The 17,932-nt window shown below is 46.9% G+C and overlaps 1 protein-coding gene across 10 annotated transcripts in view; it reads left to right on the top strand.

The window, feature by feature from the left end:
• The window catches only part of Pitpnm2 (phosphatidylinositol transfer protein membrane associated 2), a 200,010-nt gene that overhangs the window by 72,227 nt on the left and 109,851 nt on the right, over positions 1-17,932 (top strand). For 2 of the 10 annotated variants that reach the window (XM_045132548.1, XM_045132550.1), the window contains exon 1: positions 17,572-17,849. The exons of the other annotated variants lie outside the window; for them this stretch is intronic. The gene's annotated coding sequence lies outside the window, so the exon portion shown is untranslated. Of the gene's footprint in view, positions 1-17,571; positions 17,850-17,932 lie in introns of those variants that run through there. 10 annotated transcript variants of the gene reach the window in all.

The following is a 17,932-nucleotide window of genomic DNA, read 5'->3' as shown; positions in this document are numbered from 1 at the left end:
GTTTAGGGATTAGGGGGAGGGCAGTTAAATGCTTGTTTAATCTTGCTCTTATTGTCTCATCTTTTCTGACAGTGACTACTTGTTTACTTGTGTTAGCTATGCTTTCTGAAGAATGGTACCTTTTTATTTCAAAGGAAGCCCCTTTCTGTTGGTTCTTAAGCTCTGAGGTGCCACTAGGGGTCTCAGACAGGGGTCTGCAACTTCAAGGACTTCTCTGCCTTATCACTCTTCACACAAGTGTATGATGATGGGGATGGGGGTTCTCTGCTGTTCCCACCTCGCTCCAGTGATCCCTCAGCCTCCAAAAGAAAGTGAGAGAGCAAGGAAGAGGGAAAAACATCTCAATGGTTGACTTTCAGGAACCTTTTTTTTTGCACGTGTGTGTATGTGTAATGTGGTGTGTGTGTGTGGTATATGGATGTTGCATGTGCCCATGCAGTGCCCTGTGATGGTGGTTGGAGGGTGAACATCAGGTGTCCTACAGCATTGTTCTTCCACCCATCCTTTTTCCTCTCTCCTTTTGAAAATATTTTGTTTTTATTTATGTATTTATTTTTAAAATGTTTATTGTTATTATTAACAAGATGTTTCATATGGATACATCATGTGTTGGTACCCTCATTTCCCTCATCCCTGCTCCCATTCCATTGGCTCCTCAGTGGAGTTGCAGGTATTCCCCCATGGAGTTGTAGTATTTATTAATGAGAGGGGGGGGGGAGAGAGAGAGAGAGAGAGAAAGAGAGAGAGGAGAATGGTTATGCCAAGGCCTCTAGCCACTGAAAACAAATTCAGATGCATGTGCCACCATGTTATGTGCTTCTAGCTCATGTAGGTACTGGGAATCAAACCTGGGTCCTTAGGCTTCACAGGCAAGTACCCTTCCCCAACCACCCCCTTTTTTTTTCAAGATGGGGTCTCACTCTAGCTCAGGCTGACCTGGAATTCACTATGTAGTCTCAGGGTGGCCTCAAACTCATGACAATCCTTCTACCTGTGCCTTCAAGTGCTAGGATTAAATGTGTGTGCCACCACACCTGGCTTCCCCCTTTTTAAATATTTGGGGAGGGGGTTGAGGCAGGGTCTCACTGTAGCTCAGGCTGTCCTGGAATTTACTATGTAGTCTCAGGGTGGCCTCGATCTCATGGCGATCCTCCTACCTTTCCCGAGTGCTAGGATTAAAGGCACATGCCACCACGCCCACCATAAATATTTTATTTATTGATTGACTTGAGAGAGAGAATGGGTGAGCCAGGGCTTCTAGCTACTGCAAATGAACTCCAGATACATATGCCACCTTGTGCATCTGGCTTACATGGGTACTAGGGAATCAAGCACCTTAACCGCTAAGCCATCTCTCCATCCCCTTCCACCCATTTGTATTTGAGCCAGAGTCTCTTATTGATCCTAGAGCTTGCTGTTTTTCTGTGAGCTCTGTAGATCTTGACTCTTTGTTCCCCTACAGGGCTGGGATTATAAATGCATGTAGCCATGCCCATCTGTTTATGTGGGTCTTGGGAATAAAACTGGAGTAGTCTCTCAGGCCCTCATGCTTGCACAGGGGAGTCATCTTTCTAGCTCATAGGAGCCTTTTGGACAGCATACAATCCCTGGTATCTGTCCTGTGGAGCAGGTAATAGAGAAAGATAGAGCTATGCAGATAACCTTACAACTTGTAGGTAAACAGAGAAACCTAACTCTGCAAGGCTGTGGACTTTTCATACCAGAGGATGGCCAAGAGGGGTGCCTAACTTTTTGTGAAAACTTTAGTCTGGTGATGATGAGGCCCACAGGAGTCTTGGCAGATGAGGTGATAGCAAAGAGATGCTTTCCCTGTGTGAGTCAGTGTTGCCCACTGTGACCCATTATGAGGGTCATAATGTCATCCCTTTTTCAAAGTCATCAGCAAAACTTGCTTTCCATGAGGCTGACTTTGCATTGAGCCTCAGGACCTGGAGCTGGTCCTGAGGATAGATGGTGCTCCATCTTTTGTATCATTGACCCTCCCCTCGCACCACCACCACAGCCAACCCTGGCCTTGCAGGGGGACAGTAGTGTAACATCCTGAACTTTGAAGCTCTGAATGGAGGAGTTAGAGTGATGGACTTGATTGCTTCTTTCTCCCTGTGTGTGGTGGTGAGAACAAAGTGGGGAGAATTGGGAAGCCTTCCTCATGCTTTACTACAAGACTAGGCAGCTCTGGCAGCTGGTGGAACTGATGCATTTGTCACCTGGGTCCTGTATCTCTGAGCACCTGTAAATTGCACACCCCATGAGGTGACACTTGCAACCACAGGTCACCTTGGCATCTCAAGCAGGTGGCTTCCTAATAAAGTGACTGAAGGCAGGGGATCCTGCTGAGAAGTCAGGCACCCCAGCAGGGCTTGAGGTGGCCAATGGAGAGAGGAGATGCTTCTCGCTGTTTCTGTAAGACCACCTGCAGGCAGGCAGCCAGGTCTCTGCAGCAAGGGAGTGACTGTGAATGGCCTAAACTGAGGCTGCTCTCCCAGTCACTTGTCTGCTGGGTACTCATGGCCATCTCCTCACCACTTAGTTCTCACTGCTTCTCTCTGCCTGAGAAAGCTGGGTGCAGGCTTGCAAGAGCTTTGGCAACTGTGGGAGACAGAGACAAATCAGATGTGAGTTTCTCACATGTTGGAGTGGCTGCTGGTTCATATGGAGTGTTTATTGTGCCACCTTGTGCTTTTCCTATTAACCTCAACTCATCTGTGAGCAGTCCACAAAGATGGCGTTGTGACTAGCCTTGGTGGGTAGAATAAGTGCTGAGAGATCAGGTAGCGTGGCTAAACATTGCTGGCTCTACCTTTGGCTTCCTTTGGAGGCCAGGCTATTTACTGAATGCTGGTTGGTCAGGGCTAGGTACTGATTGGCCTCTAGCTGCTGGTAGGAGTTGAAGCAATGAGCCTGTTAGAGATCTGCATCTGTTCCATAGAATAGGAAGTAAAGTACCTGCCTCTGACGGCTGCATACAGGATGAAAGGAGTTGGGCTACATCAATGGTTGGGGCACATTGTAGCCATGTGGACAGCCACCAGAATCTTCCATCTGTTGCCTTCATGTTTACATCCCTGTGCTATCCTCTCCCACACTGAGGGACTGACCTGTGGATTTAGTTGGATGCTAGAAATAGCACAGTGTCACTTCCAAAACCCAGTTATAAAACCAGCGAGGTTTCTACTGCCCTTTCTTGTTTTTGTTTTTTGAGGGAGGGCCTTATTCTAGCTCATGCTAACCTGGATTTCACTATGTACTCTCATGGTGGCCTCGAACTCATTGTGATCCTCCTACCTGTGCCTCGCAAGTGCTGGGATTAAAGGTGTGCACCACCACACCCTGCTCTACTGTCCTTTCTTTTGGCTCATTTTCTCTGGGAAGCCAGCCATTATCTTTTGTTTTGCTCAAGGTAGGGTCTTGGTCTAGCTCAGGCTAACCTGGATTCACTATGTAGTCTTAGGCTAACCTGGAACACAACAATCCTTATACCTCTGCCTCCTGAGTATTGGGATTAAAAGCATGCACCACCAGGCCCAGCCTTCAGGCCACCATCTTGAGATCATTTAGGCAGTTCTCTGGAAAGGTCTAGAATTGTAAGGAACAGAGGTGGATCTCTGGCCAGCAGCCTGCACCTATTAGTCATGTGAGTTCTTCAGAGGTGACTCTTCCATCCTAGGCAAGCCTTCAGATGACCACAGCCTCAGCTCTGGCCAACATGTTGACCATGACCCCAGAGGAACACTGAGAAGAGCTACCAGAGGAGCCACTCTGAGCTTCCTGATCCCCAGAACTAGCATGAAGTAGTGAATAGGTTTTTAAAAATATTTTTAATATATTTATTTGAGAGAGGGAAGGAAGGAGAGAGAGAGAGACAGACAAATAGAGAGAGAGAGAATGGGCACGCCAGGGCTTCCAGCCACTGCAAACGAACTCCAGATACATGTACCACCTTGTGCATCTGGCTTATATGGGTTCTGGGGAATTGAACCAAGGACCTTTGGGTTTGCAGGCAAGTGCCTTAACCCCTAAGCCATCTCTCCAACCCAATGTGTAGTTATTTTTTAAGCTACTGCTTGGGGATGATCATTTTTTCTGAGGTAGGGTCTCGTTCTAGCTCAGGCTAACCTGGAATTCACTATGTAGTCTCAGGGTGGCCTTAAACTCATGGCGATCCTTCTATCTCTACCTCCCGAGTGCTGGGATTAAAGACATGCACCACCACACTCGGCTTGGGGGTGATCTTTTGTGTAGCCATTGAGAGGCTATAAAGGTCTCTTTACTGGCCAGTTCTTTTTCCACTGTGCCAGCAAAGCATCTTTCCTGCCAGGGCAAAGCTGTTCTTTCTACAGCCTAAAAGGTGCTGGCTTATTGTCAGGTCTCTATGGCCTGAAGCAAGCAAGACTTTCCATCTAGAATGGTGTTTTGTTACATTCACAGCTTTTGTGGCCCCAGCTGTGCCATGCTCCATGGAACCATCAGCCTTGGGTCTAAGCTTGCAAGTGGATGGGTGTGGGTGAGAGGGACCCAGTCTAGTGCTGGAGCAGTAGATGATCAGGGGTTTCTTTGGCTTGTTTGCATGCATGGCCGTAGTTGAGAGTGAGGCAGGGATGTCCAAAACCTTTTCTGTGCGTGTGGATGAAATATAGAGGAAATAGTTTGTCTTCTTCCTTCTCCCATGTTCTTCCCTTCCTGAGATGCCAGCCAGGCATTGCTTCTTTGTTTCTCTGTATGGCTCCAGCCTCTCCCTACCAAGAAGAAGAAGGATCTTTAAGCTCAGCTGCATAAAGGAGTTGTGAACAACTAGATAGACAAGCCCTTGCAGGACAGCTCTCTCAGACTTACTGTGGGAAAGCTGTGGCTTCTGCTAGACACCTTCTCCTTGCTCACAGCAGGGTCCTGAACAAGGCAAACTCTAGTGCCCTTGGCCCTCCCAAGGCTTTACCACCTGACCTCCCAGATCCCAGTCTGAGGACAGTTCAGGACCATACAGGGTACCCTGGCCTGCATGTTCACAGCAGCAGCTTCTCTTAAATGTGTGGCTGCCTTGAGCCCTTTGTGATGTTCATTTCCTTAACCATCTTTTGTATACCTGCTATGTTTTCAGGCACTGGGGATACTAGGATGAATGAAAACTCCCCAACCCCCCTCATCCCCGCCTTCACTCTTTAATTAGCAGTGAATGGGTCCAGAGATGCTCACTGTATGTGTGCTTGAGGGACCAGAATGAGATGGTTAGGTGAGGAGGACACAGGGACAAGCTGCACAGGCCAAGTAAAGAAGGGCATTTCTGGAGGGGCCAACTCTGACACACAGGAGGCATTGCAGGTGGTTCCCTGTGGGATCCTAAGTTCCTGATGATATATGACATGCCCAAGTTTTAGTTTCTGAACTACTCAAAGGGCATCTTTTTTTGTTGTTGTTTTTTCAAGGTAAGGTCTTGCTCTAGTTCATACTGACCTGGAATTCACCATGTAATTTCAGGGTGACCTTGAACCATGGTGTTGCAGCTTGTGGGAAAAAAAGAAGTTTATTTTGGTTTACAGGCTCCAGGGGAAGCTCCACAATGGCAGGGGAAATGATGGCATGAGCAGAGAGAAGGGGGGACAACAGGAACAGGAGAGTGTGCCAGATACCAGCAAGGGGACACTGGCTATAATACCCATAAGCCCACCCCCAACCATAACACTGCCTCCATGAGGCATAATTCCCAAATATCCATAGCTGGGAACCTAACATTCAGAACACCTAAGTTTATGGGGACACCTGAATCAAACCACACATGGTAATACTCCTACCTCTGCCTTCCAAGTGTTGGGATTAAAGGTGTGTACCACCATGCCTGGCTCATCAAAGGGCATCTTGTTTAAGAAGACTTGCCTGTTTGAGCCTTTTTCAATGTAGAGTGACTTTTCTCCCCCTAGAGTTTCTTGAAGGCTTGCTAGAATCACCTGTCTTGATCTGGTGCCTGGGTGTGGGGAGCATGCAGAGAAAATCTTTGAGTTATTTCACTTTTGTTAACTCAAGCTATTACTTCTTTCATCAATCCCCAGGAGCCACTCTCACCTTCACCTTTATCCTGCGTCATCCAGCTATCCCTTTCTAAAGCTTTTTTTGGGGGGGTGGCGGGGTGTTTGAGAATAGGATCTCACTCTAGCCCAAGCTGACCTGGAATTCACTCTGTATTCTCAGAGTGGCCTCAAACTCATCCTCCTACCTTTGCCTCCTGAGTGCTAGGATTAAAGGTGTGCGCCACCATGCCCAGCTTCAACAGAGCTTTTAACTGCCAGTCATGTGCCAGGCATTATTATGCTGAGGAATTATACTCTTTGATATTGTAATGCTAAGAAGAACTATAAGCCAGGGAACAGAATAAAGGGGAGGTTTTTGAAAGGGTGGTGTGGTGGTTTGAATATAAAACGTACCATATAGCCTCATGTATTTGTGATTAAGATCCACAAGAAAGTGGAACTTTTAGGAAGTGGAGCCTTGCTGGAGGAGGTATGTCACTGGATGCAGGCCTTGAAGTTTATTAGTTCAACCCCAATAGGTGTTCATAGCTCAGTTCACTCTCTTTATTCCCTTCCTGCTGCTATGGAGATGTAATACCCAGCTGGCTATCTGATTTTGCTGTGATTTCTCTATCATGAAGAAATTCCCATAGGATCTGTAAGCTGTAATTCCTTCCATAGTGATTCTGGTTGGGTATTTTATCTCAGCAATGAGAAGATCACTGCTACAGAAAATTGGTGCTGAGAAGTGGGGCTGTTGCTGTAATAAACTTGATCATGTAGTTTTTAGTCTTTTGGGAACTGGTTTGTGGGAGGAATATGGAAGGATTTAGAAGTTGGACTAGAAAAGCCTTACAGTGCTATAAGTAAAGCTTAATTGGGCATTCTGGTGAGTTTGGAAGACCAAAATAAAGAGAGAAGTGTGAACTGTGGAGGCTCAGCTTATTAGATTTTAGAGGGGGGAAAAAAAGGACTTTATCTGGAATTGAGCTAGATGCAGTTTGTATGATATTCTAGCAGTAGGCTGGCTATGTTCTGCCCATGTCCTGAGAACTTGAGCAAAGTTGAGTTTAGAAGTAATGGACTACCCAGGCTTGGTGGCTCACACCTTTAATCCCAGCATTCAGGAGGCAGAGGTAGGAGGATTGCTATGAGTTCAAGGCCACCCTAAGACTACATAGCAAATTCCAGGTCAGCCTGGGCTAGAACAAGACCCTACCTCAAAAACAAACAAACAAAAAGTAATAGACAACAATGTGAACTAGAATAATGTGTTTATTGGAGAAAAATATATAGCAGAAAGATAAGAAGGATGTAAAATTTGGCACAGAAAGAATTAAAGTTCTAGGCCCAGAGACTGCAGTTGTTTCTATTGCAATTATTGGATGTGAGGGCAATCTGGCTGTGACATTTGTCACTCCATTCATTACTAGGATTGATTTGGCTGATCTGGCTGGCTAGGTGGGTATCCTCACCGCTCCATGAAGAGGATGGCCTTTCCCAAATAGAGGAGGACCAGTCTTTAGTCAAGGGTATACGAGTAACTACACTTCCCTGCTAGAACCTCCAAACAAGCTCTCAATTGCATTACCCCCACTGAAGATGGGCCAGCTGCTCTGCACTGGGACAAAAGGAGGGGTGCTGATTCTTTTGAAAGGAAGGAGCCTGAAGGAAAAATGCTGAAGAAATTTCCTGCTCTTCAAGGTCGGGCTTCATCCCCTCTGGATGAACAAATTTGGCAGCATCTAACGCAGGAAATTGAGGGTCATGGACTACATGATGGTTTTGGAGATGGCACCTAGGCTAGGTGACATGGTTGAAGTCCCTATATGGATATCCTGGGCGGGGGCATGGCATGGAGCTGTGAAGATGATCCACGGATTTCAATGGAGACCCCAGGATGTTGGAGATGCCAGAACTGTGGGATGCCACCAAAGAAAGTTGCTGGCTGGGGGTGGATTCTGCATAGGAAGCAAACATCACAGCTGGAGGGTTGGAGTTAACCAAACCTTTGGAGCCCAGAGGATTTCATCACTAATCCTAGGTGCCAGACATAGAGCTACAGGATTTGGTATTTGCCAGCTGGTTTTCAATCTTGCATTGGTCCAATTTTTCTTTGCTATGCCCCTATTTCTCCTTTTTTGGAATGGGAATATTCAGTCTGTGCCATCATGTGTTGGAAGTATATAACTTGTGTTTTGATTTTACAGAGTTCACAGTCAGGAGACTATGTTGAACCAAGGATCGTGATGCATGTTTTTAATCCCAGCATTAGGGAGGCTGACATAGGAGGATTGAGCTCAAGGCCAGTTCTAGGTCAGCCTGGGCTAGAGTGAGACCCTGCTTCAAAAAATAAAAAGAAAAGAAAACCCTAAGTCAAACCAAACTAAACAAAGAAACTGTCATGAGTCTCAGATGACACTTGGACTTTGGAACAGTATTGGGACTGGTAAAGACTACGGGGACTTTTAAAGTTAAACTGAATGAGATGGCCATGAATCTACGGGGTCTGGTACAGAACATGGTGGTTTGAATGCAAAGTGTCCCCCATAACTTCATACTTAATCCCCAGCATGGTGGAGCCTTTGGGAGGTAGTGCTTTACTGGAGGAGGTGTATCACTTGAGACAGGCCTTGAAGTTTTCTAGTCCAGTCCTATTGGATATTTATAACTTAGTTTACTCTCTTTACTTCCTCCCTGGCTGTGTTTGGATGTGATGCCCAGCTATCTGCCCTTGCATTCTTTCCCTTCCATGATGAAACTTCCTTTCTAACTGTTAAGGCAGAAATAAACCCTTTCCTTCTATAAGATGCTTCTGGTTGAGTAGTTTGTCCCTACAGATAGCTATAAAGGTCAGAAAAGTTTCTTTGGAAACCTGAGTAAACTCAGGAAGCAAGTTGTATGATATCTGGGAAAGTGGAACAGTGAAGGCAGAGGTCCTAGGGTACAAATGTTTTTGGCAAGTTTGAGGAACGATAAGGCTAGAATAGAAAAAGAGAGGAAAGGCCAAAGGAGGTGATCTGGTAAGAACCTAGTGTGATATTGGCGGACCCATTGGTCCTAGTGAAGATCTCAGACTTAATCATAGGAATGAAAGGATGCCTTGGAGTTGTTTCAGGTAGAATGACGTGTTTCCTATGTATCAGCATTTTAATGTGCTCATGGGGGAAAGTAGGGCAGTGGGGCCCATGTTGAAGTTCTGTGTTGTAGTGGCTTCTGAGGCATCATAAGTTCACAAGTATTTCTAAACACTTGCTTCTGGGGAAACAGATCCTTCACATTGAATGTAAGTCCACTGCACACACAAAATCTTCCTCCTGTTGAGGGCTCCCATGTCCAGCTGCTGGAAGCTATGGGGAACACTTTACATTCAAACCGCCATGTTCTGTACCAGACCCCGTAGATTCATGGCCATCTCATTCAGTTTAACTTTAAAAAGTCCCTGTAGTCTTTACCAGTCCCAATACTGTTCAAAAGTCCAAAGTGTCATCTGAGACTCATGACAGGTTCTTCCTGAGTCTCTAAGGGTCTAGGAAGGCCTCATAAGCCAGGGACATGGCAATCGTGCTTCTCTCAGCACCCAACTCTGGCACTCTGTGCTGACCAAAGCAGTTGGCCTTGGGGAACACAATACAGAGCTTTTGGGCCTTTTTTTTGGACCCTTTTTTGGACCCTTGCAATGTACTATGCCTATTCCACTGTCCTGTGGATTTCCCAAGGGATCTGCACTGAGACCTTTCCCTCAGGTTTCTAGAGGTTTATACAGTCATGATGTCAATGAGCAGAACAGCTGGGGTCTGCCTCTGCCTGCTCCCCTCTGTGCCCCTCCCCTTCCTTGCTTCTCTCTTTGAGGCAGCCTGTGGAATAGTCGTGAGCAGCTCAGGTCTAGAATTAGTAGACTAGAGTTGGATCTAGGCTTTACTACCTCCTGTGTGATGGGAGCAAGTCATTAGCTTCTCTGTGCTTCAATTTCATCACATATAAAATACGGTTCAAATGATTAAATCAGTTCTTTTGTGTGCTGTGAGCAGTGGTTGTGGTATGGCCTAGGACTTCCCCTGCCTTCTGTTCTGGCCAGCCTCAAGTGATTAGTGTTGCTAGATGGGCTTCTTGAGCTTCTGGGATGGCTGCCCTGATCCTCTTAGCAAGAACATTCCTGCATGATGGAAAGATTATGACCATAATTCATTTGTTGTTACCATTTACGATTTGACCATGTTCCTGCCATATGCTAAATAAACACCTTCTGTGTCATTTCGGGTAGTCCTCAGAAAAAGCTTGAGACACATGTACTATTTCTTCTTCCATTGTGTAGAAGAAAAACTGAGTTTTAGATAAGATAACTTGCCAAGTCCCTCTAGCTGGTAAACTATGGCACTAGCCCCTGCCCGCCCTCCTTAAGTGACCTCCCTCCAGCCAGGAAGAGCACCCTGGATAGCAGAACCCTGGGTCTTCTGTTCTTGCTCATGGCTTCCCTCCCTGGCCTTAGTGACCTTCCCTGCCTCTTTCTTACTGTAGATGGTCAGAGAGGAGCTCTCTGTAAAAACATAAATAAACATGGGAAACAAGTTATGTAACATCTGGGGCAGTGCATTCCAAAGAGAAGGCATGGCTAATAACACAAGCCCCTCGGTTCCTGCCAGAGAGGGTGTCCCCTGAGCTCTGCAGCCCCTCTCTGCCTATAGGCATCTGGCAGGCCACAACCATCAGGGATACTGGTCGACAGAAGAACCTTTTCCCTGAAGTCCCTGAGTTCTGACATGGTGAGAGAGAACTTGTGGGCCCTGGAGCTGTTTGTGCATTCCCTCTGCTAGAGAAGTGAAACCTACTCAGAACTTCAGAGGTTCCTGTCACAGTCCCACGGGAGAAGGTGACCACTTCTGTGTCTTCAATAGCATTTGGAAAGTGGTCCTCAGTTGTCTTGATATTTTTTCTTAAATTTATCTGAGAGAAAGAGGAGAGAGAATGAGTGCACCAGGGCCTTCAGCCACTGTAAATGAATTCCAGATGTGTGTGCCATGTTGTGCATCTGGCTTATGTGGGTTCTGGGGAATTGAACCTAGGTTCTTTGGCTTTGCAGGCAAATGCTTTAACCACTAAGGTATCTCTCCAGCCCATCACTTTTTCCTCACAACAATGCTTTTTACTTGTTTTAAAACTTGTTTTACTTGTTTAAAAACTCTTGTCACTTCTCTTGCCCTGGTAACCCCTGCTGTTTGTGCATTCCCTCTGCTAGACAAGCCACATGAGTGTCCCATATGACATGTGGCCTTTGAGGTCTGGCTTCTTCCACTGAGCAACATGTTTTCTGGGTCTGTCCATTGTGTTTGGGGAGCATTTTAAAAAATATATATTTTTTAAACTTTTATTTATTTATTTGAGAGAGAGCCACTACAAACGAACTCCAGATGCATGTGCCACCTTGTGCATCCGGCTTATATGGGTACTGGGGAATCAAAACTGGGTCCTTTGACTTTGCAGTCAAACACCTTAACTGCTAAGCCATCTCTCCAGCCCTTGTTTGGGAAGCATTTTTAAACAACAGGGTGTCTGTGCTATGCCAACAGGTACTACAGAAACATAGGTCCTGCCACCCACATCACAGAGGGTGGTGGTGACTCATGTTGCCCCTACTTGGGCTCCTCATCGTTGAGTTCTAGATAATGGCACCTGAAAATCAAGGGCCCTGATCCCCACTTTGTGCTCCACAGTACATGGCACAAGTCTTGGTTCACTCTGGGGTGTATGCTAAAGTGCTTTATGTCTCTCCACTCCCTTCCCATCTGTGAAATGGGTGTCAGGCACTGACTGCCAACAATTGTCTACTTGGGTTCAGCCAGCTTCCCTAAGCCCACAGAGGGCCAACCCTTATGTACCTACAAGGATGAGGGTGGAGGTAGAGGAAGGCTGGGTTGCTTCTTTTGATCTTTTTGTTGTTGTTTTTCCAGGTAGGTTTCTGCTCTAGCCCATGCTAACCTGGAATTCACTATGTAATTTCAGGGTGGTCTCAAACAATCCTCCTATCTCTGCCTCCTGAGTGCTAGGATTAAAGGCGTGCACCACCATGCCCAGCCTGGGGTGCTTCTTCTACTGCAGTTGCTTTATTAAAAATTAATTGAGGCACTATGATGCATCCAGACTTGAAAGGAGTTGACAGGTCATGTAGTCTCTGAAATCACAGGGCTGGTAATCCATTTAAAAAAACATTTTCTTCTTCTTTTTAATTTAATGGAGGAAATCATTAGCTGGGAAATTGGTAGCACTGATTTATTCCTGTTTTGGGGAGGGGGAAGAGGAGAGAATATCTACTCTAATTGCTGCTTATTCTGGAAATACATCAACCAGACATTCCTATCAGCTGGGCCTGGCTCGGGTGGAGGCAGCTGATGGCATTGCCTTCTTCCCTTCATACTATGCTCTGGGGGGTGGCAAAGGGTTCTTTGAGCCCAGGTGGGTGACCAGTGATGTCAGCAGCAGATCTCCTTCACAATAGCAGCAGAGCTGCCCTCCCAGCTCTATGTGTACTTGACTGAGCCTCAGCTGAGTGCTTGGCGCAGAGGGTGATGTCCCAGAGCCCACACTCTTAAGTCCTCATTCCCAGGGAAACAAGAGCAGGACCCCCCATCTGGGAAAAAGGACTACGTGCCTCTCTGGGCCTTCATCCGGTTCTAAGAGGAGGCAACTGGGTTCACCCTAAAAATAACCAAAGATGCACACAGCTTCAGCATGCAAATGTTTTTCATATCTGTGGGCCAAATCACTTAAAGGTACAGATGTTTTTCCACTGTCCTGATCTGTTTGTTTTTATTGGAGCAGAGTAATTCTGGGGTGATGGGGCCTCTGCGGGTCTAGCACTTTTAGCATCTTCTAGCACTGCAGCCTGAGATTTTCCTAAGTTGTTCCACTCTCCTAAGAGTCCTTCTTTCTGGGGGGGGGGTACCCCACACCTAGGAAGTCATCACTTGCGGGCCCCATCAGAGGACAAGGGGTATGGTAGGCCCAGCCCAAAATGTCCATCTCTTAGAGCTTTCTGGATGCTAAGGTCATGTCTGTCTGACTTTTAAGTTACCAAGTCTAGCCAGCTCAGAAGAACGGATAAGGGAGTTCTCAGAGAGAGAGAGAGAGAGAGAGAGAGAGAGAGAGAGAGAGGGAGGGAGGGAGGGAGGGAGGCTATAAATAGCCCGACAGGATGTGGAGAAGGTGAGAAGCAAGTGGCCTACAGGGTAGTGGGCCCAGCTTTGGAGCAGGGCTGCAGGGCTGGCCCCAGGCTATTGAACACCTGCATAGGCTGCTGCCCTTCCTGGTGCTAGCCAAGGCTCTAGCTCTGTGGTGGAAACCTTCATATTCCAAGCACTTCCTGGCCACCAACCCTCTTCACTGCCATGCCCTACACTGGGTTGCTGCCCTATGAAGCTCCTAGGTACATTGTTATTCTGTAGCTGGGGACTCTTAGTTGCCTAGAAAATTCTCCTTAAATGTGCTACATCTGAGAGAAACATATTGAAACAGCTAACCATCTGGGGGAAGCCAACCACCAAATGGGGAGTCCTGCCACTAAATACAGCTGCCCCTCAGGACAGTGGCTAAGCCATAGGGTTGGGCCAGGAGTTAGTTTGCAAGGAGTAATAGAGCTCTGGCCAGACACAGACCCATGAGGTATTAACCCTTATAGCTTCTCTGTCCCTCTACCTGCCATTCATTTACCCACTCATTCACACAACCATTCATCCATCTATCCACCCATTCACCTATCTGTTCATTCATCCATCTGCCTATACACTCACCCACCCACCCATTCATCCATCCATCCATTAAAAAAATTCTGAGGGCTGAGAGGATGGCTCAGTGGTTAAAGGTACTTGCTTGCAAAAGATTCACTCAGTACTTGCCTGCTGTGTACCAGATGCTATTCCAGATATTTTCTGGGGATACCATAGTGAATACAGTCACCCCAAATCCTGTCCTCAAGAGACTCCATGCTAATCGGAGAGTCAGTTTTACAAAAGAACAAGTTGCAACATGGATGAACATATATGACATGCTAAGTGAAAAGAAGTCAGAGATTCCACATACTATTGCACTATGAACTGTGTACTGGAGTCAAATCCACAGAGCTAGGAAGTTGAATGGTGGTTGCCAGAGATAGGGCAGTGTGTGGGGGAGGCAAGTTAGTGTTTAATGGGATGAGTTTTGGTTGTAGAAATAGTGACAGCAACTGTATAGCCATGTACATAATCCACTGTAAGGTCCACTTAAAGTGATAGCATGGCAAATGTTTTAACTACCATTTAAAAAATAAAACCAGGGCTGGAGAGATGGCTTAATAGTTAAGGCATTTGCCTGCTAAACCTAAGGACCTAGGTTTGATTCCCCAGTACCCTCATAAGCCAGATACACAAGGTGGTATATGCATCTGGAGTTCATTTGCAGTGGCTAGAGACCCTGGTGAACCCATTTTCTGTACTGCCCTTTTTTCTCTCTCTAATAAATAAATAAAATAAAATAAAAACAAAGACCAAAGAAAAGTACGTCATGTGTCAGATAGGGATGCATGTATGCTCTGAAGAAAATGAAAAGGTCAAAGGAGTGCCAGTATCAAAGTCATGGTTAAGTTTAAGTAAGCACTGTCTAGGAAGGCCTGAGTGAGTTTGTTTAATCAGAGGTCAGACTATTGCTATGACCTGTGCACAGCCTCCCACATACCTACCTTGGCTTATTTGTAGATTACACTTGATGCCTACTATGCTACAGAGGCTGTGTGAGAAGCATCACACTGCACTGTTTAGGGAATGTCAAGAAAGCAATCTGTACATATTAAGTATAGACACAGTTCTTTTTTGTTTGTTTTTGGGTTTTTCAAGACAGGGTCTCGCTGTAGCCCAGGCTGACCTGGAATACACTTGGTAGCTTCCGGCTGGCCTTGAACCCATGGCAGTCCTCCTCCTTCTGCCCCCTGAGTGCTAGGATTAAAGGTGTGCACCACCACACTGTGCTGGTTTACTCTGTTTTGTGCTGTATGGGCTTTGGGGCATATCGCTCTTTGCCTGCCCAGTGTTGGACTGAGCACTGGAGACCCAGTAGCATACATGCTTATACAGTTTCCAATGCCAGGGTGACATGGGCCTAAAGAAGTCACTTCCCTTTTTGAACGTGGATTTCTGAATCTTCAGAGTGAGAAGGCTCGTTTAGGTGTGGTCTGTGTTCCCATGAGATCCTCCATGCTGAGGGAGTCTTGAGGGCAGCTCTGTGTGTGGGAAGGACTCCCTAAGTACCTGGCCCCCAGCGCAGACTGGAATCAAAGACCCTTTGCATAGCTCCAATAGGATTTTTGCCACCACATTGGGGATAGTGGAGAGTTCTAATCCTGAATCCCTACTCAAAATTCCAGGGATGACCTTAAGAGTTACTGGGAGAGACCAGGGGAGGAAGGTTCTAGAACAGGGTAGAGAGGAGGGTCCAAGTCTGAGATCCAGACTTGTCATTATGGAGTCTGAAGAGCCCACTCTCCTATGTTGTCTGTCTGGTTCCTTGAGAACCCCACCAACCACCCTGTGTCCTTCTAGAGGCCCCTTCCTCACACCCAGATAGCTGGGATTTTAATCTTTCCCAGGGAGGAAAAAATGGAGGGATTGGAGGCCAAGGAGCTAGACCTTGGCCTGGGTCAAGTGTCCTTCACCATTTCCTCCATTCTTAGAGCTGCTCTGACCAGGGAAATGCCCCATGGTTTCATGTGACATTTGAATTTTAGGGTTTTTTGTTTGTTTGTTTTTATTGTTTATTTATTTGGTTTTTTCAAGCTAGGGTCTTGCTCTATCCCAGGCTAACCTGGAACTCACTCTAGTCCCAGGCTGTCCTCAAACTCATGGCAATCCTCCTACCTTTGCCTTTTCACCATTGCCAATACACATGGTCCATTCTAAGCACTTCACATCTGCCCTTCATGTTGGCATAGGAAGCAAACCATGTTAACTCCACATTATAAACCAAAAACTGAGGCATGGGTCTCTTGATGTGCATAGCTCCTCCAAAACTACCCACTATTTACTATGTAGTCTCAGACTGGCCTCACACTCATAGCAGTCCTCCTACCTCTTTATCCCTATTATTATTATTGTTTGTTTGTTTATTTGTTTAATATTTTATTTTTATTTATTTATTTGACACAGAAAGGGAGAGAGAGAATGGGCACGCCAGGGCCTCCAGCCACTGCAAACGAACTCCAGATGTGTGCACTCCCTTGGGCATCTGGCTAACATAGGTCCTAGGAAACGAACCTGGGTCCTTTGGCTTTGCAGGCAAATGCCTTAACCGCTAAGCCATCCCTCCAGCTCCCTCCAGCCCTGTTTCCTTGTTTTCTTTTTTTTAATTTTTGTTAACATTTTCTGTGATTATAAAAAAATATCCCATGGTAATTCCCTCCCTCCCCACCCCTACACTTTCCCCTTTGAAATTCCATTCTCCATCATATTACCTCCCCATATCCCTATTATTATTATTATTACTGATTTTCAAGTGGAGAGAGAGAAATAGACATGTATGTGCCACTTGGTGCATCTGGCTTTATGTACTTTATGGGTACTAGAGAAGCCAATCTAGGCCAACATACTGCACACAAGCACCTTTAACCACTGAGCTACCTCCCCAGTCCTTTATCCCTGTTTTTAAGAAAGAAATAGAAGCCAAGAGATGTACCTGCTGTGGTCCTTTGATCTCCAAAAGAAGAAACAGACTGCAGCCCAGGCTCCGAGACCTCCCTCAGCCTCAGTGTATGTGAGGCTGGGGGCCAAGGACAGCCCAGTAACTGGGCTTATATAGCAATGGAAATGATGAGGCTGGCAGTGGGAGGATAGAACATACAGTCTGGACCTGGTCAAAATATCCAGGACAGTCCCTCCTCTGCTCAGCCAGTACCCAGCAGTCTCCTTCTTGGTTTCCTGTGTGGGTGGCTCTGGGCCATAGAAGCTCTCCCATAGGTGGGCTTTCCCTCCCCTCCTTCCTGAGGGTGGGAAAACGTGACTGCAGTTTGCAAGTGGTCTTTTGAAAGAGAGGCAGGTGTAGAGCAGCACTGTGCCTCTAAGCATCAGAGCCCAAGTTTGCCCAGGCATGTGAAGGGGTCCATGGTTTCCTTAGTCTCTGGGGTATTGACCTTGGGCTCTGTCAGTCAATATGAGTATGGAAGCATGAAGATGGGATTCTGGACCCTGACTGAAGGACAACAGAACAACCTGAGCTAGGGAGAAACCTCTTAGGGGCCTTCCTTTTCCTTGGGGTGCCCATGGTTGAGGGCTGCTGCTTTCATCCACTGTTCGGCCAGTGCCCCACCAGGCATTGTCTGTCACCTAGGCCCTGGCCAGCTCAAGGAAGGCTGCAGCAGCAGAAATGTGGGATTGGCTCTCTTCTGACGCCTTCCCTGGCATATGGCTCCTCCGCCCGCCTTGAGCTCTGCCAGCGGCTCCCCTTCTCCATGGCAACTTAGCTCAGTGGTCCCAATGGAGGAGAGAGAATCAATTCTCCCTCTTTCCCGCCCTCTCGCTCTGCTCCCCACCCCTTCCTCTCCAACCTGCCCTGCCTCCCTCCTGCCTCCGTGGACCCTGCCGCTGTGGCTTCTTGTCCACCCAGCCCTGGGACTGCATGCTGGTGCCCTCCTATCTCCAGACATGGGCTGCCTGGAGTACTGGGGTCCCAGAGAAGCTCCCTGAGGCTGGCACATAGGGAGCCAGCAGAGTCTGCAGAGATGGGTCTGCTGGTCCAGCCCCAGCTGGTTGCTGCTGCGCGTGGCTCTGGTACTTTGTGCTCCCCTCCCCTTACCTCACGTTGTCTTCCTGAAAGGTAATTTTCTGCTTCTTCTGAAACATGTCTCAGTCTTAAGCTAGGTTTATTAGCAAGGAAGGCTCCATCTGGTCACGGGGTTG

This window comes from Jaculus jaculus, chromosome 13 (genome assembly GCF_020740685.1).
Source record: "Jaculus jaculus isolate mJacJac1 chromosome 13, mJacJac1.mat.Y.cur, whole genome shotgun sequence".
NCBI classification, from domain to species: domain Eukaryota; kingdom Metazoa; phylum Chordata; class Mammalia; order Rodentia; family Dipodidae; genus Jaculus; species Jaculus jaculus.
This window is presented reverse-complemented; position numbering and strand designations above follow the sequence as displayed.